Genomic DNA, 27768 nt, shown 5'->3' on the forward strand with positions numbered 1-27768 from the left:
TATTAGCTATTTTTTTGCATGTGCTTTTCATTGATTAGATTTTCAGTCCACAGCATATCTGTATCTTCCATAGCACTTATGAAATGTATAGACATGAAATAGGGAACTGATTATCATGTGATGATAGGAAATTGTCATTTCTGCTTACAGTGAAGTAACATTGATGCTTTACCTCTAGAGTGTTGTAATTTATCAGATCAAATAGTGATGCTTTCCCTCTCAATGTTATGTTACCCTTTTACTGTTATTTTTCTTGGAAATACAGCTCTTTGGGACTGTCAGCCAACCTGCTATGGACACTACAGACTCGCACACAGCTAGCCTTTGTGTCCATGTTTTCCTGGGAAGCAATCAAGAAGACTTACTGACCTTTACATAGATAACATTTGTGCTACACTTTTATTTCAGAAAGTTGTTGGCTTCAATGCAGGCAGTTTTTTCAAGGAAAAAACCAAATGCAGTTACAGTTTTTTAGTAGGGATTTACTAATTCGGAAAGGGAAAGGAATACTGTTCACAAAATAAATGAAGTCAGGAATGAAGTGCTACTCTGTCTCCCAGTGTAACGGAAGGAGCCTGTATAGGCATCTTGGCCTGCGTGTGTGAAAATTAATATTTCTCATTGGAAAATCAGTATCAAAATCATAGATTTTTTTTTTAGAAAAGAATGCATTTTGCAGTTTCTAAGTATTACTGCTTTTTTGAAGATTTATTTGTATTTATTTGAAAGATAGTGTTAGAGATCTTTTGCTTTCTGGTTCCCTCCCTAATTGGCTGCTACAGATGGGCTGGTTCAGGCCAAAGCCAGGAGCCTGGAGTTCCGGTTTCACACATAGCTAGCATAGGCTCGGATACTTGAGCCATTTTCCTCTGTTTCACTGAGTCTGAGAGCAGGGAGCTGGGATGAAAATGGAATGGCCAGGACAAAAAACAGCACTCACATTGGATCTTGATATTACAGCAATGTAACCAACTATATCACAACATTAGCCCCATGAATAATATTTATTACTGACTGCCAGTAGGTAAATTTTATGAAGGACTTGATGTACAAATTTTTGTTAACTCAAATTGTTAAATAGTCTTTAGGGATATATATCCAGAAGTGCAATTGCTGCATTTTATGGCAAACCTTTATTTGTGGCTTTTAAAAAATCTCCATGCTGTTTTCCACAGTGACTATGCTAATTTACATTCCTACCAACAGTGTGTAAGTATTCCCCTTTCTACTTAATCTTTGCCAGCGTTTGTTACTCTCTGTATTTTGAATTTTAACTATCCTGACAGGGGTGAAGTGATATATTATGATGGCTAGTGATGTTGAACATTTTTTTTTGGTATACTTGTTTGCCGTTTGTATTTCTCCTTTTGAAAATTGTCCAAAGTCCTTTGCCCATTAATCAAATGCATTGTTTCATTGTTTGTTTGTTTGCTGTTGTTGTTACTGAGTTTTTAAAGGTAATGAAATATTTGGAATAGTATTGCTTTGTTATATAGGTAATTTTCAAATAATTTTCCCATTGTATTGAATATCTCTTCACTTTATTGATCTGAGGGTGGGAAGAGAGGGAGAATGGGAATATCATTTATAAATCACATTGAATTTTTTATAAACTAATTAAAATCAGAATTAAAAACTTAAGAAATTTGAAAGAAATAACTTGATTGCCTGAAGAGTGGGGTGGAGTTGGGGGAGGGGAATGTGTCTGATTTCAGGTCTTAGAGAGCCTAACTCAGCAAATGAATCTGTGGGAGAAGGCCAGATCAGGGTGACTGGGGAGAAGGGATTATGCTCCACATGGTTAGGATTTGTTTCCAGCTTTTATAATATTCTTGAAGCTCCAATTTTCTCAACAGGAAAATAATTACCCTGATTAACTCTTAGCTGTTTCCCTCCTTCCTATGTTAGTATTTTGATTCCCTTATAAGAAGTGTGTTCCCCAGACAGCTGTTACTTACAGATCTCTACAGCACTGATTATAATGGCGTAATAGAGGACAATGTCAAGTCCTTCCCCAGCATCACTTCCAGCACCAGCTCGGAGCATCCTTCGACATGTTTCAGCAAGCAGTGATGACTGGGCTATGTCGTCTCATTCTTTTGGTCCAGGCACACTCCTAGATTTGGTTTTCATGTGCCATGTCAGAGATTTGCTGAAGTACGCTAGTTCTACGTGGGCACCAGGATTTTCTTCTGAAAAGTCTATGGCTTCCTCTTATCCAAATATGCTGCCTGTCTCATTTTTTGTTTTACTTGTGGTAATCCAGATGCTTCATTTAACTTATTTGAAGGTAGATTGCAGTGGAGTAGAGGCCAATGACTCATTAACCATATTTTCCTAGTTTCTGGAATTCTTCCAAAATTTAGTTTTCGCTGTGCTCCCTAATTCTATAGCATGATTCTTTTAATTACTATCTTACACTGATACCTACTCAAATCCCAGTCTGATGTAATTTCTTTCTTTAATAAGTTTGCTGTTTCTGTTTTATATAAGCTAATATTGTAGGTATCTTCTTTGGACCCCATCACGAATGTAAGTTTTTAAAGAGGACATTTGTTATTCACATTAGTGTTATAATCTCCATGTCTTTCATGGACTAGGGTACTCAGTGCTAGTTGAAGAAATTTGGGGTTCTGTTAAAACATAACAGTAATCTTTACTTTTCTGCTTAGCATTGTTTAAATTATGTGGATTCTAAATTATACAGAGTTTAAGTGTATATTATTATATGTACCACTAAAGAAATAAAAAATATAATTTTAGACCAGTAAGACTTCACTGATAGAAATGTAAGCTAATGGGAGCTGTGTCTACTTATGGAGTTTGTGTATATGCCAATGATGAAAAGTAGTATGAGGTGTTGTTTGATCAGCACATTCCATAGTGATACTGGTTATGAGCTCTAGTAATTCTGAGATGGTAAAATCACTAAAGTCAGGGAAGTTGAGGAAAGAACAAGGGCAATTACTCCTTAAAGAGGTCCAGTTTCTTTAATCTCCTTTTACATTTACTTCTGATTTTTGATGCACACCCTTTGTTACTGGTTGTCATGTAGGAAAGGCCGATCATAGAAAGATGAGCAGGCTGTCTGACAATGGATAAGGGAATTCAGAAATCAAAGAGAGGCTATTAGCTCCCTGAATAATAAGAAGGCAACTTTAAAATACAAAGGAATAAGGAATAAGTGGAACTTGATGTGGGAAGGAATTTTCTTAGGTTTAAAACAGATAAGACAGTAGGCATGAAAATCAGGGCAGTAGTTGGGCTGGAGTAGTGAGATTTTTGCAGTTGTAACTTTGGACACATTCCACCAGTGATGTCTTTGACATATTTTGGTATTTTGACATTTTGGGAAACATTATTTTGAGATCTATTCTTTTCACTGTCTGCCTTAAGGGAATAAAACTATTCTGTAGAGGGTCCAGAAGATTGTGCATTAATATTTGAGTTTAAAGTATGCACTTTTCTGTGTGTGTGTGTGTGTGTGTGTGTGTGTTATGTTTTTCTTCCAAAAGAATTCCTGCAGAGTTTACTAAGTGTGGGTGAATTGAGGCAGGAAGAATTATAAAAGGGGTCTGGAAAGTCTACTTGAAACCCCTCCAGTAATGGAAAAATGTGGTTTCTCTAAGCCACTCATGATATATTCCCTTTCAGGGTTCTGTGTTTATGTGGAAAAGAAAACAGAAAGATACTGTTTTGACTAGTGTTGGCGAACTGAGGAAAGCTGTTTTCTGTCTGAATTTTTTTTTCTCTTACAAAGTGTACAGAAATATATCCCTTACTTATTGAAGACCTATGCAGGTTTTTGTTAACCTTAAAGTGACAGCTGAATTACCAGCCTCATTTTGATCATATTGTAAATTTTATCCCCAGACAACATGGGGCTGACCAGGCTTGAATCTAGTGAGCAGATAAGTATTTGAAATAAAACATCGGGAATTCAGCTTGATAATTTCCACGTGGTAAAACCAAAGGAATGAATACACATGAATGTCAGCCACTTGCCCATCAAGGTAGTTATACATTCTGTCCACAAAAATAGTGTTTATTATCCAGTTGACTTGTAACAGTTAATAACATGATTAGTAATAAATTAGAAGTATGCTTTACTAAATATTGTACTTAGTATAGTACTTTCTATTACTGTTGAAAAAAAAGCCTGGGCTTATTTTTTTAATTTATATCCTATTTTCTTGGATTGTTTTTCTTGATTTTCCAAGAAACAGTCAATTCGCACAAAGAGCAGATTAACATTAATGAGGCATGGAAACAAAAAACATATTAGTGTACAAAACTTTGGGCTAGTGTCATTTTTATTCTTTTATTGTGTTTTCAAAAGGGATTAATATGCTTCTTAAGAACAATTTCTGTGGCTTCCAGATTCTCTCTCGGCATATTCAGGTACAAACTTTCCTGCACTTGAAGGCGGTTGAAATGATTATTCATACCCAGCATTTGTCTGAATTTAATTGTTAGAGGACGATATTTCAAGTCATTCTGTGCAGAGTTACTTTCCTTGTGGTGTATAGCATTCAGCTCTACTTAATGCATCATTTTTTTATCTAAAAAGGTGAAAGATATATAGGACTTTCTGGTAGTAAAGTTTTACAGGAAATAACTGAAGTATCTCAAATGGAGCAACTGTTCATTCAGAATTGCTCACCACTCAGTGATGGAGCAGATGTTGGAAGAACTTGCAGTGTATTAAGCAGCAGTGCCTGGTGAAGTCAATGTTGCAATCAAGTGGGAACTAATGTGGATTTTCTTTAAACTGTTGTTCTCATAAAGATAATGGTGGCTATTTTTAAAAGGCTTTTAGTGGGTTCATTGTTGTTCTGAATATTACAGCTTGTGTAATGTATGTGTGATAGAGGCTGCGTATACAGAATTTTGAGACACTGAAAAAGTAAGTTGCAGAATAGAGTGTCTTTTTGTTCATCTATTTGAAGGAGCATTTCTAGTGTTTAAGAATTTATCCATAATATTTAAAGACAATTACGAAGCCTGAAGGATCTATAGTTCTCATGCAGGATGGGATTCTTCATTCTTAAGCAAGAAGATGTGATACTTTATTACAATATAGTTAGTTTTTGCATACTTTAATTTTCTTTAAGTACCTAAAATGCCTAGAATATGTTTTTTGGTCTTTTGCAGGAATAGTGTTAGTGTTATAACCTCCAACATGTTTTAAAAATAGATTTATTTTATTTTTTATTTGCAAATGAGAGTTACAGATAGGAGATAAATCAATAAATCTTCCATTTTTTTTTCCATTTGCTGGTTCACTTCCCAAATGACCTCAGTGGCTGGAGCTTGGCCCATGCAATGCCAGGAGCCAAGATCTTCCTTTGGATTTCCCACATAAGTGCAGGAACCCAAGGACTTAGAACATCTTCTGTTGTTTTCCTAGGCCATGAGCAGCAAGCTAGTGTGAAAATAGAGTAGCTGGGACACAAACTGTCCCATATAGGGTGCTGGCACCACAGATGGAGTAGCCTACTATACCATGACACCAACCCCCTGCAAAGCATTTTAAAAGATACAAATTATGTGACAGAGAATCTTCACAACCTCCTAAAAAAGAAAACGATGTTCAGGATAAATGTAGGAGCATTTGAAAGATAATACTGTTTTATCGTGGTTTCTAAATTCTTATGGAAGTTTCTTTCTCCTCTGATGCTTGCTTCCCTGATCTTCTAGTATCATGACTGAAATAACAAGGCTGTGGTACCAAGAGGATGAGGCAGCAGTGTCCTACTGTATCAGTTAGGATGGACCATGTATATGACTAGAAAAATTAAAAATAAGTCAAAACAAAACATTTGTGAGTTTCCCCATTACTTAACATGCCCATCGTGGATTGGTGGGGAGCTCTTCACAGTATGGTCACTTAGAAGTACACACTGAAGGGGAAATGAATGGTGTAGAGATGTCTTTGAAATGTTATGCCTTTAAGTTAACAAATATCACATGTGGGCAATTACTGCCTGCTACCTGGTAGGCGTGGCTTAGTGCCTACCTGCCCATGGCCTGAGACACATCTCCCAAGACTACACATGGAACACGACCTCTGACATGGCTAGAAGATCAAGGAAGACAGACATGTCATCTAGCCAATTACAGTGTCGTTGGTGAATGTGGGGACTGCCAGAAGATGTGCTCCTCTCCTCCCCTTTGGTAGCTTTTTAAAAGCCTGGGATCTGTATTTAATAAATGGACATTCCAAACCAGCTTATCTCCAGTGGTTTTGGCCAAAGGACACCGTTTGCCTCATCCATGGTGACCTGGGGTCTGCTGGCAGTTCTAAACCTCAAGTCACTATTCATCTCACTGGCTAAAACGTTATAAAGCTGCGTTAAATTCACAAAAAGATTAGGAAGGACAATACCATCACATTCCCAGAAACTGGAAAAACAGTGAATGGTGACAAATCTAGTGCCAATCAAAACTGTAAATATTGAGAGTGACCTAGGAGGCAAAGGGTTAGAGTAAGTTCATTACTCTTATTAGAAAAGGAGCTCAAAGCATGTTTCCTGCTAATTAATGATGTTGTGTTTGAAGGAGGTATGCACAGATGCATATTTTTAATAATTGAAAAATAAGAACATCTTTTTCCTCAGTCATGAATTTAACTCCAGTAATTGAATGATAAATTACAAGTTATTACAACACCCACTTACCATGCTGCTAAATTATAGCTCTTCAGCATTGGTGGAAACAAAAAAAGAAGGTTGGCTACATGGAGGATGCATGTATCTTTTTTTCTGTAGGAGAAGCAGCAAGAACAAGTGTTGACTGTAAGCAGAGACAAGGGTCTGTGGAGAGGACCAAGGAAGAGAAGCTGAAGGGAGACAGTGAGGCACTCAGATATTTGGAACAGGGATGGAAGAATGTTGCTTTGTTCTGTTCATGCTCAAGAAGGGGTGGAAAAAGTGCTCTTGTTTGTAAAGCATGTAGTGCTCACAGTTGTCGCTCTCTTTAATCTTGTTTCCCTTTCCTTCTCGCCGTCTTCTTTTCATTTACTCCTCCCTCCTCTTTCTTTCACAGATGCAACAAAAAAAATTACTAGTCTGCCATTCCAGACTCTGTCCGTAACACTGACAATCTTTTTCTCCATGACACTAACATTCTAATTGATACAATTATGATAAGTGTAGAGAACTTCCAACAGAGCAAGAAAATATAAAGAGAATGAATTTCTGTAAGGTATTCAGGAAAGATTTTTCTGAAGATACAGCATTTTACCTTAAAAAGAAAGTGAGTAAGAAAGCCTTGAAATGAGATGGGAAGGAGCTTTCAGGCAAAGGCAATATTAAGTGCAAGAAACCTGAGATACAGTGCGTCAGTGTAGTGTCCAGTGCAGGGCCTGCAGGGCTGGCTGCTGGCAGTGGTGGGCTTATTAGCTGGCACCTGAGAGTCATTAATTGTGGAATGATCAAATGAATATAAACCCAATCATTTCCAATGGAATTCATGGTGGAACATGGATTGGAAGCTTGCCTGAGAAGGATGATGAATGTTAACAATAACATTATTCAACACTGCTGTGCTCTATGCATAGTGTAAGGTCTTTAGATAAATGATCATACAGGATTTAGAAAGCAATCATGGGCACAGGTTGTAGTTCCCATTTTCTAAATGGAAAAATCAAGATTCCATGGTTTATTGGTTTGGCATTTGGACTGTTGAACGAGACAGCCTGGATTTCCATCACTGCTCTCCCACTTGCCAATCCTGTGACCATAACTAAGCTGTTTAACATCTCTGTGCCTGCGTTTGTTCACCAGAAAAAGAAGAGATGCCACCATTTCAGAAGTTTGGTGTAAGACTGCATAAATTAACCTGCTGGAGCCTGGTGCAATTGCCTAGTAGCTAAAGTCTTTGCCTTGCATGCACTGGGATCCCACATGGGTGCTGGTCCGTGTTCCAGCTGTTCCACTTCCCTATCCAGCTCCCTGCTTGTGGCCTGGGAAAGTAGTTGAAGATGGCCCAAAACCTGGGCTCCCTGCATGGAGACCTGGAAGAAGCTGCTGGCTGCTTTCTTTGAATTGGCATAGCTCTGGTCATTGTGGCCACTTAGGAAGTGAATCAGCAGACAGAATGTCTTTCTCTCTGTCTCTCTGTAAATCTGACTTTCCAATAAAAACAAGTCTTTTAAAAATTAATTAATTAATCTGCTTGAAGTGCTTTGAACATTGCTTTGAAATTATTTAACTCCTCTTGGGACCATCATCATTATCATCATTTGCAAAATTCTGTGGCATCTGTGGGAGACTGACATTATTGCGGATGACTTCAGACATCTGAAGCTTAACTTGATAATTGAGAAGTAGGATTTCTGAAGGAGTACAACTTAGTGAAATTATGTGTGTTTGCACACACCTGTGTGTACACTGCAGTGTTATTTTTAAGAATTTTTGTTAAATATCAGATTACTATAAAACAAGTTCTTTCTTGTTCTCTAAAATGTTTTCAGGTTCACAAGTTATGGACATATGCTAGAAAATTACAACAAATTTACTCTTATGAGATAAAATATAAATTCAGGTAATTAGAGCATTTTTGTCATTAAATTGAAAGAAAAACACAAAAGCAGTTTTCTCTGTGGCTGGTCAAGTTGCAGAAGTATTAGGTAGTACTTAAAATTTAAGCATTTGTCTATAATTGTGTGTGAATGTAAGTGGATATTTGTATGCATTTCAGTTACACAATTGGCCTTCTCTCATGTGCATAAAAATCACCGCTAGAAATTTTTCCTGAGTTTATATGAAAGAAGAGAATGAGTCATATATTTTACACATACTAAATTATATGTATCTTCACAACATTTTAATCCATTTCTTTTCTTTAGAGAGACTCAAAACTGATTTCATCTTTCCAGATTAACTCCTTGGGTAACAACAACCTTGTTTGTGTTATTGTAATACCGAAATGCTTATGTGGTATATTTGAAAACCTATGAGAGAAATTAAAGTTATGGGGTGAGTACTTGGCTTAGCATTTAAAGTACCAGTTAAGACACCGGCATTCTATATCAAGTTACCTCGATTTTTTAAAGATCTTTTTATTTTTATTGGAAAAGGAGATCAGATTTACAGGAATAATACGCACATAGAGAGGAGGGTGGTATCTTTCATCTGCTTGTTCACTTCCCAAGTGGCCCCAACAGCTGGAGATGAACTGATCTGAAACCAGGAGCCAGGAGTTTCCTCCAGGTCTCTCACATAGGTGCTGGCTTTCAAGGCTTTGGGCCATCCACTACTGCTTTCCCAGGCCATAAACTGGGAGCAGGATGGGAAATTGAAGAGCTGGAACATGAATCAGCGTCCATATGGGATCTTAGAACTTGTAAGGTGAGGCTATAGCCATTGAGCCATTGCACCATTCAAGTGCTTGGATTTAGTTCCTAGTTCTAGTTCCTGAACTGGCTTTTCTGCTGAAATAGCACTGGGAGGTAATGGTGGTGGCACAAATAATCAGGGTCCTTTGGAGCCTTCACAGTGATCTATCAGGCCAATCCTCTGCTTGTGTTACCAGCATCTGTTATGGGTATCAATCTGTGTCCTAGCTGTTTCACTTTTGAACCAACTCCTTGATATGCCCTGGGAAAACAATGGAAGACATCTGCAGTCCTCGGGCCTCTGTTCTCATGTGGGAGATCTGGAGAAAGCTCCTGACTTTAGATAGACTCAGCTCAGCTTCCACCTTTGCAGCAATTTGGGGAGTGAAATAGTGGATGGAAGACCTCTGTCTGCCTCCCTCTGTCCCTCTGTCTCTCTATCTCTCTTTGTGTGTGTAAAATCTGCCTTTCAGATAAAAATAAATAAATAACCAAAGTATTAAGAAACATTATGTTTAATTAGGATCCTTTACCCACATCAGTAACCTAAGAGTTCTAGCTCCCAGCTTTGAGCATAAGCCCAGCACCGGTGCTTAGGGGTGTTTGGGGCATGAACAAGCAGATGGAAGATAAAGTATGTTCCGTCTCTCTCTCTTCCCCCTTTCTCTATCCCATCTAAATTTTAAAAAATTAAAATTACATGATGATGGTTGCAGAAAGCTCAAATCTGATGTGACAGCCAAGTGAACATTTATGTGCTTGATAAATAAGTGCCTAACTGTTAGAACTCTATGCTTTGCTTATTTAAAGTGTGATGTGAAAAAAAGAAAAATATGTCACCATACTTCTTTTAATAATAAATATGCAAGTGGATGGTGACAAAATAGAGCTGGAGGTGGGTGGGAAATAGCATGTCAAGCATGTTTATTAAAATTTTATATACTAGGATAAAGTATTTCTTACAATGCACATTTTCCTACTTGTGTTACATAGATAAGATCTCTGTGCCCACCAACTGTCCTTTAATGAGTTAGAAATAATTTTCCTGTGGTATGCATTGGTATTGCCATTTCTGGACTTGGCTCTGGGCTCATAGTGAAATTATTCATATAAATCTGTTGTCTCTTCAACCCTTCTTGTCCCAGCTGCTTCATTTCCAGCGCAGCTATGATAATGCACCTGGGAAAGTAAGAAAGCATCAGAGGATGGCCCAAGTCTTTGGGCCCTCGTTTCCAGGGGAAAGTCCTAGATGAGTATCGTGACTTCTGGCTTCCGACTGGCCCAACCCAGGCCCTTGTGACCATTTAGGAAATGAACCGATGGGTGGGAGATATATGTGTCTGTCCCTTCCTCTCTCTCTTTAACTCTGCTCTTCAGATAAATAATCGCATCTTAAGAAAAAATGGTTTGTGTGGGGAACAGGGTGGGGTAGGGAGAGGAGTTGTGAGGAGGGAAGAAAGGAAGTAACCAGAAGTTCAGATACTGTGTTTCCTTCCCTACTTTGAGATCACTTGACCCTGACTGACAAATGGGGGAGCTTTTCCAAAGTCTAGTTTCTCATCTGTAAAATGAAATTGCAATGAATAGCTTAGATACAGCAACTAGTATAATAGCAATATATGTTTAATACATTTTAGCTGAATTTTGGAAAATTTTCAAATTATTTTAGTAAATGTAAAATTCTGATTAAATGAGTAATGTGATTAGCTAACTATCTGATGTGCAGATGCAACTTCTTCGTTGTCAGAAATAAGTCTTCAATCCTATAAATACATAGATTCGTTTTTACTGTGACTTACCTTTTTTTTTTTTTGAAGATTTACTTATTTATTGGAAAGAGTTGGAGAGAGAGAGAAAGGGAGAAAGAAACAGAGAAAGTGATCTCATAGCTGCAATGGTCAGGGATAAGCCATTGCCTGTCCCTCTCAGGCACATTAGCAGGGAGCTGGAATAGAAGTGGAGAACTCAGGACATGAACTGGCACCCATATGGGATGCCAGTGTTATAGGTAGTGTACTAGACCTACTCTACTCTACTCTACTGTATTGCTGGCCCCTGTTTGACTTGAAAGGCCTTTATCAATTTTTCATTATACCTTTATCAATTGAATTTCTGCACTGTTTCTTGGCACTGACCTAGGCACGATTTATATAGTTTGAGAGGCTTTTCAGAATGACATAGCAAGAAACAGATGGCATATAGTAATGTGATGTTTGCCTTGATACAGTACACAGTGGGTGGAATAAAGTATCTATGACAGAAAGAGGAGATATGAGAGAATATGTGATAAGTAGAAACCAGATTCTCTGTACATGATGAAATTTGAGCTGTATTTTTGTGGCAACCATAATTTCTAGGAGTGACACCCATGATTGTCCCCTAATCTAATCAATGTGATAACATCTCTCATTAGGTTGTATAGTATTATGTGGAATAACTTACCTTAAAAGAAACAGATTAGCTGCTTGTATTTACATAAGCCAAAAACCAACCAACCAACCAAACAAACAAACAAACAAAAACTCACCAATTTTCACTAGGTCTTTGCAGAAGAGGGAAGATAGAGAGGTTTGAAGTACAAGAAGGCTTCTTCTATGTGCTGTTGCCTGGTTGAATATGATGCAGGAGCCACCTGAGACCAGATGTGAGTGGCCTCACAGAGCTGAGTGCACCCCTGGCTGAGAAGTCAGGAAACAGTCCTACAACCTCAGTCCTGCAATCTTTGGGAAATAAATTCTGTTTACAATGTAAATGGGCTTTGATGTGACTTATATCTTTATTGGGGAGCCTGTAGATAAGAGCCCAGACTGAGTACAACTTTGATTTTGACTTGTGAAATCTAGAATAGAGAACTCAGAAAGACCCACCAAATTAACAAACTACAGAGATGGCTGGAACTACTGGCAAACTTTGTGTTTTAAAATCATTTTCTTACAAGGTAATAGAGATAATCTAATTTTGAAGGGTAGGTTATAATGACGAAAAGGCTAATGAAAGATAGAAAAGTCATAAAGGCTAAAAAAAATGTAGAAAATCATACAACATTAAATTGGCAATAGGACAGCAACTGCTATTATACTGCAATTAGAGAGCTATAATCGTGTATTATCTAGAACAACCACAGCTTATTCATGGTCCGGTATTGTTGTGTAATAATATGGCTAATGCTTATTAAAAGTAAAAAGTTCTTAATCATGTCCATTACAAGAATACTGAGGCTTACTTTTAGAGTGTTGGGAATAATACACACTGAATAAATGACTGTTACAAACTGGTATAAATTGAAGATGTGAGCCTTTTCCCTTTTCATTCTGAGGAATACAAAATGACATATTTGAAAGTATATGACATTAGACAGAATGATAAAGGAAAGGTGGAAATGGGGAAGCAGTAAGTAATTCTTCCCTGTGCTGAGACTTCTGTTGACATGCAGTTTTTCAGGATCACATTTGTGAGGAAGATGCTTCATTTCAATATGTATTTTCAGCACTGGGTTATTAAGTTTAGAACCATTCCCTCATGATGAGAGAAAAGAAGTCTTAATACAAATAGATTTTCTGAGTTAGAAGATACACTTGCTTTAGCAGGATAAACTAATCAATGTCATTGTGCCAATTTGCTTTCAATTTTTCGTATCTTTGCAAAAACATGGAGCTTATTTAGTGTTGTCTCATCACTTAGTCCTTTACTAAATGATGCTTTGAAAAGAATTATTTCTTCTCTTGATTTATTTTTTAAACTTTGATTTCTTTGACAGCAAATTCCTATTACTTGCCTAAATGCCTCCAACAGCCAATACTGGGCCAAGTTGCAACTGGGAGATGGGAAGTAAACCCAGACCTCCCACATAGGTGCCATAGACCCAGCAATTTATGTTGTCCTAGGGTGTCCCTGGCAGGCAGTGGGAGTCAGAGTCAAGGACAGCATTCAGACACTTCAGTGTGGGATGTGGGCCTCCTAATTGCTGGGCCAGACATCTTCCTCCTCTTGATGTGTTTTAATAAAAAAAAAATCCCGTGCAGCATATCAATCCTTACCGCTCTAAAATTCTCAGGTAACTGGATGGATTCAAATTGTTTCTATATGGTGTGTCACATGCATGTACATGATGATAGAGGTCTCATGAATTCTTGTTTACCAAATGCTTAGTGCAGTGTCTGATGCATACTAAAACACCTTCAAAAGGTAATGTTTATAGGATAAAGGTACAATTTTTAAAAATACATGGTATTTTTACATGATATATCATAAATATCTTTCAGTATAAAATGCAACTTTATATAGGCGTATTTTAGATGTAACAGAATTTGCTAGTTCCTTTGGGATATTTCTACTTTAAAGTGTTTTTATTTATGTGCACATTTAAGGATCTTTCCCTTATGTTTGACTGAAGAAAGCTTGATTATCATGGGTTGAGGTGAAGATCACTTTTGGTCAACTCTTAGAAGTTCTGTGCCCTTCCTGTACGTTGTTCCCCAATTCTTTCTCCATATTAGCGAAATTGTCATTTATTATTTCATTGAATACAGCTTTAAACCCAGCTTCTCTTTCTGTAAAATTTGTTATTGTTATTGAAACTATATTTTAAGAAAGACAGCCTAGTTTTATGCTGCACACACAAGGTTATGTTGATATGTTGAGAAATAAAGTTCATATTTTTTTCTTACAAGAATGTTTTGAGGTCCTCTCACATAATGATTTTCCAGTAATCTGTAAAAGTAGAATTGATGGTTGAAAATACTTTGGTCCACAAATGCAGTGCAATATTGTGCTAAGAATAAATTGAAGCAATCTCTCTTACTTGGGAATTAAATATATTTCATTTAATTATTTTCCTTTGACTGTATTGATAACATAAGCATCCCTGAGGTATTTTGTTTATTAGCAGGTTTGGGCACACATAAAAGGAGCTAATGTTTTCAGTGGGAAGCTCTGAATTTCAGCTCCTTCTGTCTTCTAGTTCCCTGTCATCAATGTTATCTTTGGACTCCCTGGGGAGTCAGGGAAAGGTGTTCTCTGATTTCTGGAGTCTCAGAGCCTAGCCAGTTCTTTAATGGCATGGTATTTCAGCCTAAGATCTCTACAGCCTTGATTTTAGGAACAAGTTGCCCTTGTCTGACAGTGGCTGTTTGTTACCCAGAGACTTATCAGATAGTAAGCATTTTCTAACATGAAACTAATTTCCATTGTGCTTGACGAATTTTTTCCCAGGTGGTGTAATATTTTACATTTTGTTGTGACTGAGACAGCTATTAGATACATAGAAACAGACTGACTTTTTGTTTTATTTCCAACTACATGGCTTCTTCCTATACTTTCACAGACTTATAACAAGAAACTTAGAAAAAAGAATTTACTTCAAATTCAAATGTACAACCTCTTAGTAAAATGTGAGTCCTATTTCAACATCATATTTATTCCAAGAACAGGACTGGAGCGGTCCACATATGGTTGAAATTATATGGAAGACTTAGGTGGACAGAGTCTGGCCGATAGAATCCTCCAATTTGGAAATGACCCATGGGAACTGGTGGTTTTAGACATGTCCCTACATCACATTCCCTAGTGTCTGCACTACCTTTCTCTGCCCGCCAACTCCAAAGAGCCATAGATTTAGTATTGGTGATGAAAATAGGAAATGACAACTTAGATTTACAATGTACTTGGAAGGGCATAGACAATAAAATGCTCATCCTGTCTGTAAAAACAAAATGCCAGAAACACTGAAGTTGATAAGCAATAGAGATTTATTTTTACAGTTTTGAAGTCTGGAAAGTCTACCATCAAGGTACTGGCAGACTGAATGTCTAGTGAATGCCCTGTTTCATGTAGATGGTGGCTTCTTGTGTGCTCCTGTGGCAGAAGAGACTGCTTAACTTTCTGGAATCTCTTTTGTAAGGGCACGAATTCCATTCTTAGGGGCTCCACCTCATGAAATGCATCTCCTAACTGCATTTCAAAGGACTCTATCCCTGACTCCTAATCCCATCAACATTGGATTAAGAAAAGGAAGAAGTATTCAGCACACTGGCCACACCAAGTTTTAAAATTATTGTTATTAAATGTGGTTGTATCATAAGAAACTATTATGTAATGAAATTTTTTGCTGACTTATTTAATAGGTTTCATTTCTTCAAAGGAAAGATATACCTGGCTTAGTGTATTTTCTAGCTTAAGTATTTTGTTGACAATCCTTGCTATTACTAAAATAGCAAATTATGTTTGCCTAGTATTGATTTGTTTATGTATAATATATTTCCTTTGATATTGTATATAAATTGTGCATGTGTTTTTCTACCATTAAAGAGTTACTTCACACAGAATGTAGCAATAGGCTTAGATTTTTTTTAAGTGTCAATATCATTTGAGAAGCTGTTTGGTTTGGAAAAGTTCTAAGTGAATTGTATAGAAGTCATAGAATACAGGAGAGTGCAGAAATTAACTTTTTAATTTTTTTAACCTTTCAATTTCTAAGAAAAACAGTCTGTGAAGGATGTGGTTTTCTTTATTTTTATATCAGTAATGAAAATTGATTCTAGCAGAACATGGCTCATTTAATTTTTAAAATTGTATTTTTTGGAAAAAGGAAAGTTGATCACTAAGATTAAGGAAGATTCATTGTGACAGTGTCATGCAGTAGACTTCATTTTTTTTGAATGAGTCACTAGACAGATAGATTACTGGAATGTTGTATTCAGCTTTATGGATTTTAACAAGAGATACCTGTGGTATCCTTTTTCGAAAGAGTGAGAGCTATGAGCTCAATCATGTCTTGCTAGGTTAATCTTGAGCTGTGAATGATTAAGGCAATGTCATTAAACCAACTCAATGGAGACTGTAATTCAACACATTACCAATAACTATAGTATGTGATTTAAAAGCTATTTTGTATAATTATTAATATTATTAGGAAAACACACCAATAAGTTTACAGAAAAGCTTAATGGTATACTAATAAAGTTTGAAAAGTTTTTATGCTGGGAGTTTCTTCATATATTGAATAAGGAAATATATCTAACAGGAACTCAACAGAAATAAATGATAGAAGATGAAATTTATGCAAATTATCACCTACTTAATCTTTTGAAAAGTATTACTGTGGAAGAGGAAATGAACAAAATCTGGAAGCCCTAGGAGAAGACATAGGACTAATGGATAGAAGCTTTAAGAAAATTTATTTTGATTCAGTGAATCAAGGACATTAATAAGTATGGCTATCTGAAAATGAGATATGCTGTGACAAGAGGTACCTGATTGTCGGTGTTGATACATGTTACAGCAACAGTTGGATGAACCCAGGGCCTACAAGATGGTAACTTGATAGTATTTCCCATTCAGCTTTCAGTATCAAGTTCCACTGTGGTAAGGAGGTGAATGGATGCATAGTAAGTCTCCATTGTTTCGGGGAAATTTCTGTCTTTTGAATGCTGACAGGATTTTCTTCCTAAATATTTTGATATTCATTCATTTGTTCCTGCAGCTGTGTCTTATCCATTTTCTTATAAGTTCTATGTGGTAGAGACTTATTAAATATAGCTAGGACTTGCTGTCCCTAGTAAATATTTTGTACATGATGAGTAGAAATAATGAATAAACAAATGAGTGAGTGGATTTCATAGCCATGTATTTTTTCCAATAGACTTAAGGGCACACACATTTCTTGAGAAATTGTGTGTATTATGTGTTATCATAGTGTTGTGTATAACAACATACTTTAGAAAATCTTGCTCTCTATTAAGTTATAGTACACTGAATTTATCATTCTTGTCTTATCTATCCAGTTTACCAAACCTGCTGCCCACTAGGAATGTAAACCATAATAATATGGCCTTTCTGGAGACAAACATTGTAGCTAACTCATCTTTATATCCCACATGCCTGATGTATAGTGGGTGCTTAACAAGCATGTTGAATTGCTTCTTGAGTAGGCATTAGAGTTTGCTTTTAAAAGGTGAGTCATGGCTCTTCCGTAGGAATGGACATTCACTCTGTATGTAGAAAGAAACTTCAACCAAGGGGGATCAAGAGAAGAATAAGATATGACAGAGATATGGGGTAGGGTAGGAAAGACTGACACCCATGTGATTGCAAGCACAGCTAAAACTGTGGAATAAGGACCATGAGTATTATGCCAAATCATAGAATATGGGGGTTCAGCATTGTGGAGATTAAGTTTTTCTCAGGAAAATCTCTGAACTATTGTACTTAAGGGCAGGTTTAAATCTTTAAGAGCATTTTCCAGTCACTGACACATCTTTAGGGATTTTTTGATGTAGTAGGAGTGCTGCTAGTGAGTTTTTGTATGTTGCTACAACTGATGTAGACTTGAGTTTGATGTTGGAATACCTGCAAGTGTTCAGACCATGCACTGTGACCAACGGTTGTTACGTTGCATACTTTTGCTTCATGTTTACATGTGAATGCCTTTCAGATTTTTCCAGGCCTGGGACCAGTTCCTTTAGCCTACAAGGTGTGTTATTTTGTCCTTTGGAAGCTTTGCTTTGCCTTGGAACCTTAGTGAAAATGTGTAGAGAAACTAAGGTTATGGAGCTAGTGACAGGGTTCTCTTTTCTGAGGCACCTGCCATACTCTGATGATCTGAGTTTTTGCTAAAATGTACATTGTCAACTACTTGTACTTATTAAACAGCTGGCTACTTTTAAATTGATATCAGCATTTGCTTCTTAGTTGATTTGGAAATCTGATCGTGATGATGACTTTACTGTTTAACTAAATTGTTTTCTTTAGTCTTCACACTTAGCTGAGCTACATGTGCTAACATCAGGTGTGGTTGTCAAGCATGTGGAGTGTTTCATCTTAGAGAAGTAGCTTTCCATTGCATACTCATTGCAGATACTGACGAGCTTTGCAGCTGGGAGCTAAGTAATTATTTTCTACTCTGCTGCCATAGTGATTTACATCCCACTTTCCTAAAGATAATATCCCTGCTCTAGACGAGCAAAGCCGTACAGTGGAGTGAATCCTGCTTGTGGTTTCCCCATCCAGTCTTAAAACCATGTGGAATTTCCCCTCTGTATTTCCAGTACTCCTCTGCCTGGAATGGAATGTTTACCTACCTTATTTTTCTAATCACTCCCACCCCATCTATGGATTTAAACTCCATGGCATTAGTTCCAGGAGTTCTAGCTTGAGTCCTTGCCTTTGTCAAATCCTAACATAAGTACATGTATCACTGATACAATTGCATTTAGTGATGAATTATTTTGAAATTTAATGATAGCCACAAAATTTAGAATATTCCTAAATTTAACTGGTCGAAGAATGTTCTCCACAGCATTATCAATTTTTTTTTAAAGAAGAAATCTAAAAATTAAATTTTCAGAAAACTTATTAATGGATAAGCGTTTGGCATACTAGTTGAAATACTGTTTGGGCGGTCTGTGTCCCATGAATGCCAAAGTATGTAGGTTTGAGGCTCAGTACCTGATTCCATCTTCCTGGTAATGTGAATTCTGGGAGTCAATAGGTGATAGCTCAGTTGGTTTAGTCTCTGCAAATGCCACCTTCATAGGCAGTCTAGGTTGAATCCCAGCTTGATGGCTGCAGCTGGCTATTAGCATTTGGGGAGTCAGTCAGGGGATGGGAGCCCTTTCAAGCAATTAGTTAAAATTAGAAAAAATGGATAGAATTGAGAAAAGGAAACTGGTTAAATAAATGGTGTGACGTCTGTTCAGTGGAATACTATAAACCACTAAGATGAATGAAAATTATTACATATTAGAAATCAGATATGCACAGATGAATCTTACATGACAAACACATGAATTAGATCAAGGGAAATGTTCCAGATACAATGTGAAACTGTAATACACTTCAGAAGAATATAAACAAAAATGCATACACTATGATATATCCATAGAAACTTTCTGAAAGATTTCAAAGCACTGGCAGTAGTTACTTCTGAAACCTGTTGAGTGGCTCACCTTATGTTTGTAGCAGTATAATTTATTTTTTGTTGTGTTTTATTCTGCATTTTTACCAAAGATGAAAATTTTTAAATCAGATAAAATATATTACCTCTTAAGTGGTTGTGAGAATAAGATAAAATCATGTGTGAAAAAAATGTTTGAGGCATGCAAGAAGTTGAAAAGTCCCTGCAAAGGCCCAGTGTAATGGATCAATGACTAAACCCTCACCTTGCAAGCATCAGGATCACGTAGGGGCACTGGTTCGTATCCCAGTTGTTCCAGTTCCCATCCAGCTCTCTACTTAGGGCCTAGGAGAGCAAAAGAGGATAGCCCAAAGCCTTGGGACCCTCTACCCTCATGAGTGACCTGGAAGAAGCTCCTGGCTTGAGATAATCTCAGTTCTGGCTGTTGTGGCCACTGTGAGGGGTAAACTAACCAACAGAATATCTCTCCTTTGCTCTAGAAATTGGCCTTTCAAATAAAACAATAAATACGTTAAAAAAAGAAAAAGTCACTTGAAAAGAGAGGCAGAAATTTTCACCACAGTTTTAGCTTCACCCAGAAACCTGGTGATTGTGATCCAGGAAGTGTGGAATTTACGTAATCTGATTAGTTAGCAAGATCAGCCTTCCTGGTCATGAGAAGGGAGATTCAGTCCCTCACCCACCCCTCAAGTCACGAATTCTGGAGATGGAATATTCAGAGCATAGCTTATAGCAAACACATTTTATGTTAAAAATCAGAGAATTGTGCCTGGTGCAAAATTGCAGCCTAGTGGCCAAAGTCCTCACCTTGTATCCACCAGGATCCCATATGGGCACCAGTTCCTGTTATGGCTGCCTCACTTTCCATCCAGCTCAATACTTACAGCCTGGGAAAGCAGCAGAGGACAGCTAAAGGTCTTGGGATCCTGCACCCACATAGGATACCCAGAAGAAGCTCCTGGCTCCTTGCTTTGAATCAGCTCAGCTCTGGCCATTGTAGCCTCTTGGCGAGTAAACCAGCAGATGGAAGATCTTTCTCTCTGTCTCTCCTCTCTGTAAATCTGATTTTCCAATAAAAATAGGTAAAATATTTTTAAAAAGAGGATAAATTAGTTTTCAGAGGGCAATCCCAAGTTGCTGTCTTCCTAAAGTTGCAAAATTTTGTAATGAAAGTTAAAAACCGGATATATTAATGAAGAAAAGTAAAAGCGGCTATAGGGCATGCATTACAAACTCAAGATTTAAAATAGACAAGATGATGGTGTACAGCTTGGGGTTCATGAATTGTTGAGGGTCCTATATTGACATTTCAGAGTAGTTGAGGTGCGTGCCTCATGTCTCCAGAGGCCTAACATCTAGTCACTCCAAGCACAGTACTTAATTACTATAGAATGCATGATCATTCCTTGAAATTTAACCTTTCTGGTACCCATGGTCATAAAAAAAAGTTACTTTCATTAGAATCATTCTTTCTGTTTTGGGGGGAGGTTGGAAGTGACAGGGAGGATAGAGTTGTACACCTAAACATTAGCTGCACCTGAGCTTGAGCTGGATACATACTGAAAAGTTTCATTTTAAAATAGAACTGGTATCAGTCTCAGAGCATTCTGGACATATCTGGTAAGGCCTGAAATAGAGGGTTTTTTCCCCTGCTATTCTTACTGATTTGATGGTTTCTGTGTATCTCCTAGTGACTCTGAAGCTAATTAAAAAAAAAGATTTATTTATTGATTATTGGAAAATAAAATTTACAAAGAGCAGGAAAGTCAGAGAAGAAAGGAGAAGAGAGCTCTTCCATCTAGTGATTCACTACCCAACTAGCCTCAGTGGCTAGGTCTGATCCGACCTGAAGCCAGGATCCAGGAGCTTTTGGGTACAGGGTCCCAAGGCTTTGGGTCGTCCCCCACTGCTTTCCCAGGCCACAAGCAAGCAAGGAGCTGGATGGGAAGTGGAGCAGCTGGGATACAAATCATGGCCCACGTGGGATCCCAGGCATGCAAGGTGAGGACTGTAGCCACTAGACCACAGTTCTGAGTCCTCTGAAGCTACGTTTTAAAGAACCACTTAAGAATATTGCTCCTTATCCAATGGTGAAATATGTTCGAGAACTTGCAGAGATACAGTGTTTTCCTGTGACAGTCTAAGGTTTTGTGTGTTTCTGGTGAGTCTTTTGTTTGCCAGCCTGCTTTTTCTACCTCTATTCTTAAAAGCAGTAAACATTCATGTTTATGTTTCTGCCTGATTCCACAAATCAGCACATTGCCAAGTGGTTTTGACTGAATACTTTTCAATTGGCAAGCTGAAGATAATAAAAAGAAGTTTGCACTAGAGCCTTATGCATGTAAGGGACAAATTTCTCGGGGGACAAGTGTGCTATAAACTAAATCTGTGAACTTCAGCGGAGCCTGTATCCAGGTCTCTAAAAGTAGAACTGACTGATTTATTTGTGACAATGTACTTTAGCTGAACCTCTGTGCTGATTTGTTGGTAAAACCTAACATATGGCCTTTTAATGAGAGACACATTAGTAACTGCAGATATGAGTAATACAGCAGAAGGACTGAGTGTGCCATCTTTTACCCTCATAAGATGCTAGAGCTAGCTATCCAAGTATGATATATATGCTGTTTGAAATATAGACATTGTGATGCAAATATATGTACTTTAAAGGATGAATGTGGTGAGGATGTGTGTGTGTGTGTCATGCTTAAATTTCTCTGGCTCTGTAATATCATGGCCAGCATTTCAAATTCAGATGATTGTTATCCCATACCATTATCCATTTGAAAACCTACAAAATTAACAGTGATAGTGTTTATCTTACTCTTAGAGAAAAGACTATGATGATTTCTCAGTGTCATGAAAAAAAAAAAACTCTTGATAAGTATCAGAGGTGGCAGGTAGCACAGTTTCTAGACTATAGAACATCATCCCTGAAGAACTGAGATCAAGTGCGAGTTCTTTCCCTGCCCTGTGCTAGACATGTTTCTTTGAGTGAATCAACTGTCCTGGAGAATCTGCACCCCATTGCCCTTGATGCAAGTGGCAATCCTACTGGTAAAGTAATCTATCTCTGTTAGTTACCATGAGTCACTGGTTAGAGATCAGACCCTAATCCATTGTTGACTAGAGGACAATTAGAATATTCCCTGACGAATTTAAACATAATGGCCCAAAGAGTTAAGCCAGTTGGTGATAAATGCAAAAGCTATGATGTAATGTTCAGAGTAGGCTATGTGCAACACAGTGAGTCCACATGCATATGCAATACACTTGCACAAGAAAATGAAAAATGGGGCTTAGTAGGATCAGATACAGGAAATGTGTCAGAGAATACAGTAGTATGACCAAGAGAGAGAATTAAAAGGAGTGACTTGGGATCTAACTCTGTCATCTCACTTCCTCTGTGATCATGCTTAGTATTAACTTTCGTCTACCTCATTTTACAACGTAACCTTGTGTGGATGACTATGATTTGGAATCTAACTCTATGGCAAAATCTGTAATATGATTGTTTTTAGAAAAGCCTCAAATAATCAAAAGACTAGAAATGTTTCAGTATTAGAGTGTAATAAAAATAGTGATTATTCCAGTATGAGAAATGTATTCCAGATGGAATGTTATTAAAGCTTGTAAGTCTAGAGTAAACATGGATGTGTTCATGAAATTCTTGAACATTAGAACCAGATGGCATTCTTTAAGCCTTCAGAAGGCTTATTTTCATTCAAATAAGCAACACCACCCTGAAATCACTAATTCAATGCTGTTTGGCTGAGGACTCAGTTACATTCATGGTAGAGAATCAAAAAAGTAGGCAATTGGGATGGATCATGGAACTTTGAGTGGTATTCTTATGCTTTTAAGGAAAACTAGTGAGATTGATTTTGCCCTACAAAACATCCTCTTGATGTTAATATCTGTTTCTACAAGAAGCAATATCATTTCTTCCAGTGTTGTCTATTACTAGCAGGTATGAATTTGCCTTACGGTCAGATATCTTATTAACTTTCGTCCCATGAATCAGAGAGTCTCCCTAAGAGTTTGTAGAAACTACATCACTCTGAAAATGTGGGAAAGGATCTCATATCTTCAGTTCCATGAAGTTGGAATTGAGATGTGTGCTTTTTAAATTCATGTCAGCCAGCTGTGTCAGGGTGGAAGCCTATTCCAAAACTGTCCTGGAGCCGTTTGTCCAGCCAGGTAAGCTGTGTTTGCTTCTCAAGGCCCTTGTACTCAAATCAGTCTGTTTAAATTGGTCAAAGGGTATGAAAGAGCCTCATATTTCTTAGCTTACTATGTACTGGGGGCAACCCATTTGCATACTGTGAAAACAACTATTGTTTTTTTCTCACTAAAGCATTTTCTCCTGTGGATAGAGACACTTTCATCTTTTAAAATGAATCCTCTTTTCTTCTCTGATGAGCTAGATTTCTGTACCTGAAAGAGACTGGATAACAAAGCTATTTCCTTTTTCTATATAATAAGAGTTCAACTTTTGAAAACATATGTTGGGCAGGAGACAGGGGAGTTATTTGGGAAGTGATGGAAGTATGGCTACCTTGTTGGAACTGTACTTGCAGAGCCCATAAAATCTATTCTGTTTATATTAATAAAAAATTTTAAAATCACTGTATGCTGTCCTGAGAAACTTTTTAGAACAAATATTGCTGTGAATATTTTTAAGGCAAAAATAGGAAAGTGAAAAGCAATGTTAACTCTGTTACCTGGGTTGAACTTGAAGATTTTGTTTTCCTGGGAAAACAGGAATCATATCTGCCTTTTGGATATATAGTTTTAATTTGGCACTTTTATTCTCCACATTAGATAAAATATGGGAAGAAAAATAATTTTCTTCCAGCAAATGCAAAAAGCAAGGTAGTAATAAGCAGAGGAAAAACAAAACGTTCTAAATAGGGGTTAATTAATAAAATTCTGCAAGCCTTTTTTGGTAACAGTTTTGTTAATGCAGCTTTGCCAAGAAAAGATTTAAGTCACCCAAAAATGTCACTTTTGAATGGAAAAGGAAAAAAAAATTAAAAATCTTTCTCTAAAACATAAGAACATAAAAAAATGAACTGATGATCTTTGCCAAATTGATGACGAAAGGCAGTAGACACTCTCTTTTTGTATAATCACGGGCTAGGAATAAACATATTTTTACATAAATAAGAGTGTACATTGTTCTCAAATATGTAAAATGAAAACACTAGTGTTATGTTTGATTTTCTATTTATACAAGCCAGACTGTTAAGCGAATGTTAACATACAACGCAGTGCTTTACATAAAACTTAATGATGGCAAGAATACGCAAGAGTAACACGTTCTTCCTGAGGACAGTATTCTAACAGGGAGCTGAAGTTATGTTCTGAAAGACTCATGCTAGTCAAAGAACAAAAGCTTCCAGATTACTGGTGAAGTTTTCTTTGAAATGATTCTGATTTTTTATTACATTTAGGGCATTACATTTTCTATTACATTAAGGCATCTGGGAAAGGCAAATATTTCTTATTTTTAAGATGAAAATTTCCTCTTTTATTCTTCTAAAGACACAGTGGCAAATATTCTTTCATAGAATGTGTGTAGACTCAGGCTTAAATCATTGTTCTGGAACACTGCATTTTTCAGAATAAAACCAACTTTCTTTCTTTGAAAATAATAATAGTGACCATTCTCTATATTGCTTTCTATATGCCCTTGCTGGGAGTTCATTTCATTTCTTTCACATAAGTCCCTGGAGATGGATGCATGAAGTATGGATGTTATGAAGACAGATATTATGGATATTGCTAAATTTCACAGTGAATACTTTCCTAAACAATGTTCCTTCCAAAGTTGCATGATACCGTTTAAATACACAATGAATTTTAAACATAAATTCCATAAACTTAACCTTATATTTATGTAATAATCTGTATAATTTTTCTTAAATATTTATTTTGTTTTTATCACAAGGTCAGATATACAGACATGAGGTAAGACAGAGAGGAAGATCCTCTGTCCGATGATTCACTCCCTAAGTGACCTCAACAATCAGTGCTATGCTGATCCGAAGCCAGGATCCAGGAGCCTCTTCTAGGTATCCCACACAGGTGCAGGGCCCCAAAGCTTTGGGCCGTCCTCAGCTGCCTTCCTCAGGCCACAGGCAGGGAGCTGAACGGGAAGCGGGACTGCTGGGATTAGAACCGGAGCCCTTATGGGATTCTGGTGTGTTTAAGGCAAGGACGTTAAGGCCGGTGTTATAATAGAACCCATGATGGGGAGACATGAAGATGAAAAAAAGAAAAAATTAAAATTTTAAACTTTCATTACAATGATAGAAAATGATTAAATATGAATAGTGGACTCTCAGAAGAACAGAAAAACATGTCAAGCAAAATTTTGACAAAATGGTTAAATGTGGCAGAAATAGTAGTGTTTTGGGATGTGGAGGTGAAAGTATTTGCTAGGATATGATTTGTCAAGGTTCTCTACATTGTCTGGCACAGTCCTATGCTTTCTGATGTAGTGACTTTTTCTGGGGTCAAGAATTTACATTTCTAAAATGCTGGGTGTTAGTTGTAGGCTTTGCAAACCACTCTCCTAAGAAGGAGAGCAATTGATTTTAGTCTCAGAATATGACTTTAAGTCGTTTGAACTATTATCCTCACTTTCTTCATCTGTATAACAGGGATCATTCTTAAGAGAGCTACCTCAGAGACATAAAAGGCCTAATTGACCAATAAGCAGGGCAATTCTCGACTCCCATGCGACTATTACTTATTACACTGTTAACTTCAATTTCATGGTATTATTTACATATATTATATAGATATGCTTGCTATTTCTGTGATCTGATTTATTGTATTTGGCATATGTTTTGTTTCCTAAAAATTCAGGCTATAGTGTAGATATTAATCCATCTGAAAAGCAAGGTTCTTTCCAGTGTGCAAGATTCTATCATAATTCCCTACATTTAATTAGCTTAAATAAAGAAGCAGAAAATGCCACCAGAATGGAGATAGTCTTAACCCCAGTAGAATTCTGATCACAATGTCAATTACCAATGTGAGAATAAACATGGAGACTTACATCCATGGTAGTAATTTCTCATGATTTTCCCAAAGACTGTCCTGTTCGTATTTAGCCTGGCAAGACTATTAACTATGCTTCCTGCATGTTCAGAATTGTCTTTGTTTAGATATTAAGTTTTGTATTCTCCCTAACTTTAGGCAGTTGGTTTTGAATATATCCATTCACATACAATTCATCCCTATAAATTATGAATGAATCTAACAGCTGTCACCTAATGTCATGTAATAATGTTTTGTATTACTAAAACATCTTGTTCTGATTTTATTTTTTAGCAAACAATTTATTGATCCGTTGTATTTTGATATACTCAGAACTTGAGGTAATTATTTTGTTCCAGAATTGCTCAAATATGCATGTTTCATGAAAAGATCAGGCTCTAAGAGTACTTGCTTGAAGAACACATAGAAATTTCTAAACATGTTGTACCAGTCCCTGCACATGGTCCTATGACAAAATTTCACATCTGATAGGACTAAACATTCCCACTTGCCTGCGTGCCAGAATGAACAGGCTGACTTCAGTGGCTTAAGAGAAATTGGAGCTTATTCCCTATGGAAATCCTAATTAAAGACCCCAGTGACATTTCCAACAATGACTGACATGTAGTTGCAAAGCAAACTTGCCCTAAAAATAAGATATACCTTCAGTTGTAAGTATTCAGATTTTTGGGAATAATGAAGTAACTAAGTAAACAGAGGAAAATGTTTTGAAGACAGTAAAATGCTAGCTACTTGGCCTGCTTAAATATATACAAAGTTAGTGCTAATTTTAAGACAGTCCTGATACAAGTGGTAGTTGCCTTTTCTCATAAGTTTAAGAAAAAAGAAAACATGAACATTTGGTTTAGGAATTCAGTGTTTTAGGACCCAATTCACAGCAGTTAGGGGGCTTTCAAATAGGTGATTGGGTGAAGCCATAGAGACAGATTGCTACAAATGAATTCTATGTTTATTTCAGTTGCTGATTTTTGTCATATTTTTTATATATCCTAAGTTCTTCCCATGTGGAGAAGGCAAATCCAATTGGAATTACTCATCATTTAGTTATAATGTAATTATATTCTGTCTTTTTCCCAAGAAATTTGTTTCTGCTACTCGGAAGTAAAAATTGTTGTAAACTGATTTTGAAAGTCATGTAGTTTAAGTTAGAAGCCTGTTTTTTTTTTTTTTCATTTTACTCTGGGAAGCTGATTCATTTGTAATTAGTGGTAGAATAACAAGTATAAAATGTAAAATGTTAGTGAGCATCTACTTTTTTTTTACTTGGAAAGTGAGATATACAGAGAGGAGGAGAAACAGAGGGGAAGATCTTCAGTTTGCTGATTCACTCCCCAAGCAGCCGCAATGGCCAGAACTATGCCAAATTAAGGCCAGGAGCCAGGAGTTTCTTCTGGATCTCCTTCGTGGGTTCAGGGTCCCAAGGCTTTGGGCTATCCTTGACTGC

The 27768-nt window shown here is 37.0% G+C and overlaps 1 protein-coding gene across 2 annotated transcripts in view; it reads left to right on the forward strand.

The window, feature by feature from the left end:
- Positions 1–27768, forward strand: part of PRKG1 (protein kinase cGMP-dependent 1) — a 1092100-nt gene that overhangs the window by 191880 nt on the left and 872452 nt on the right. The window lies entirely within an intron of this gene.

Source organism: Ochotona curzoniae, unplaced genomic scaffold, assembly GCF_017591425.1.
Source record: "Ochotona curzoniae isolate NIBS_2020 unplaced genomic scaffold, NIBS_Ocur_1.0 contig_2692, whole genome shotgun sequence".
In the NCBI taxonomy this organism is placed as follows: Eukaryota; Metazoa; Chordata; class Mammalia; order Lagomorpha; family Ochotonidae; genus Ochotona; species Ochotona curzoniae.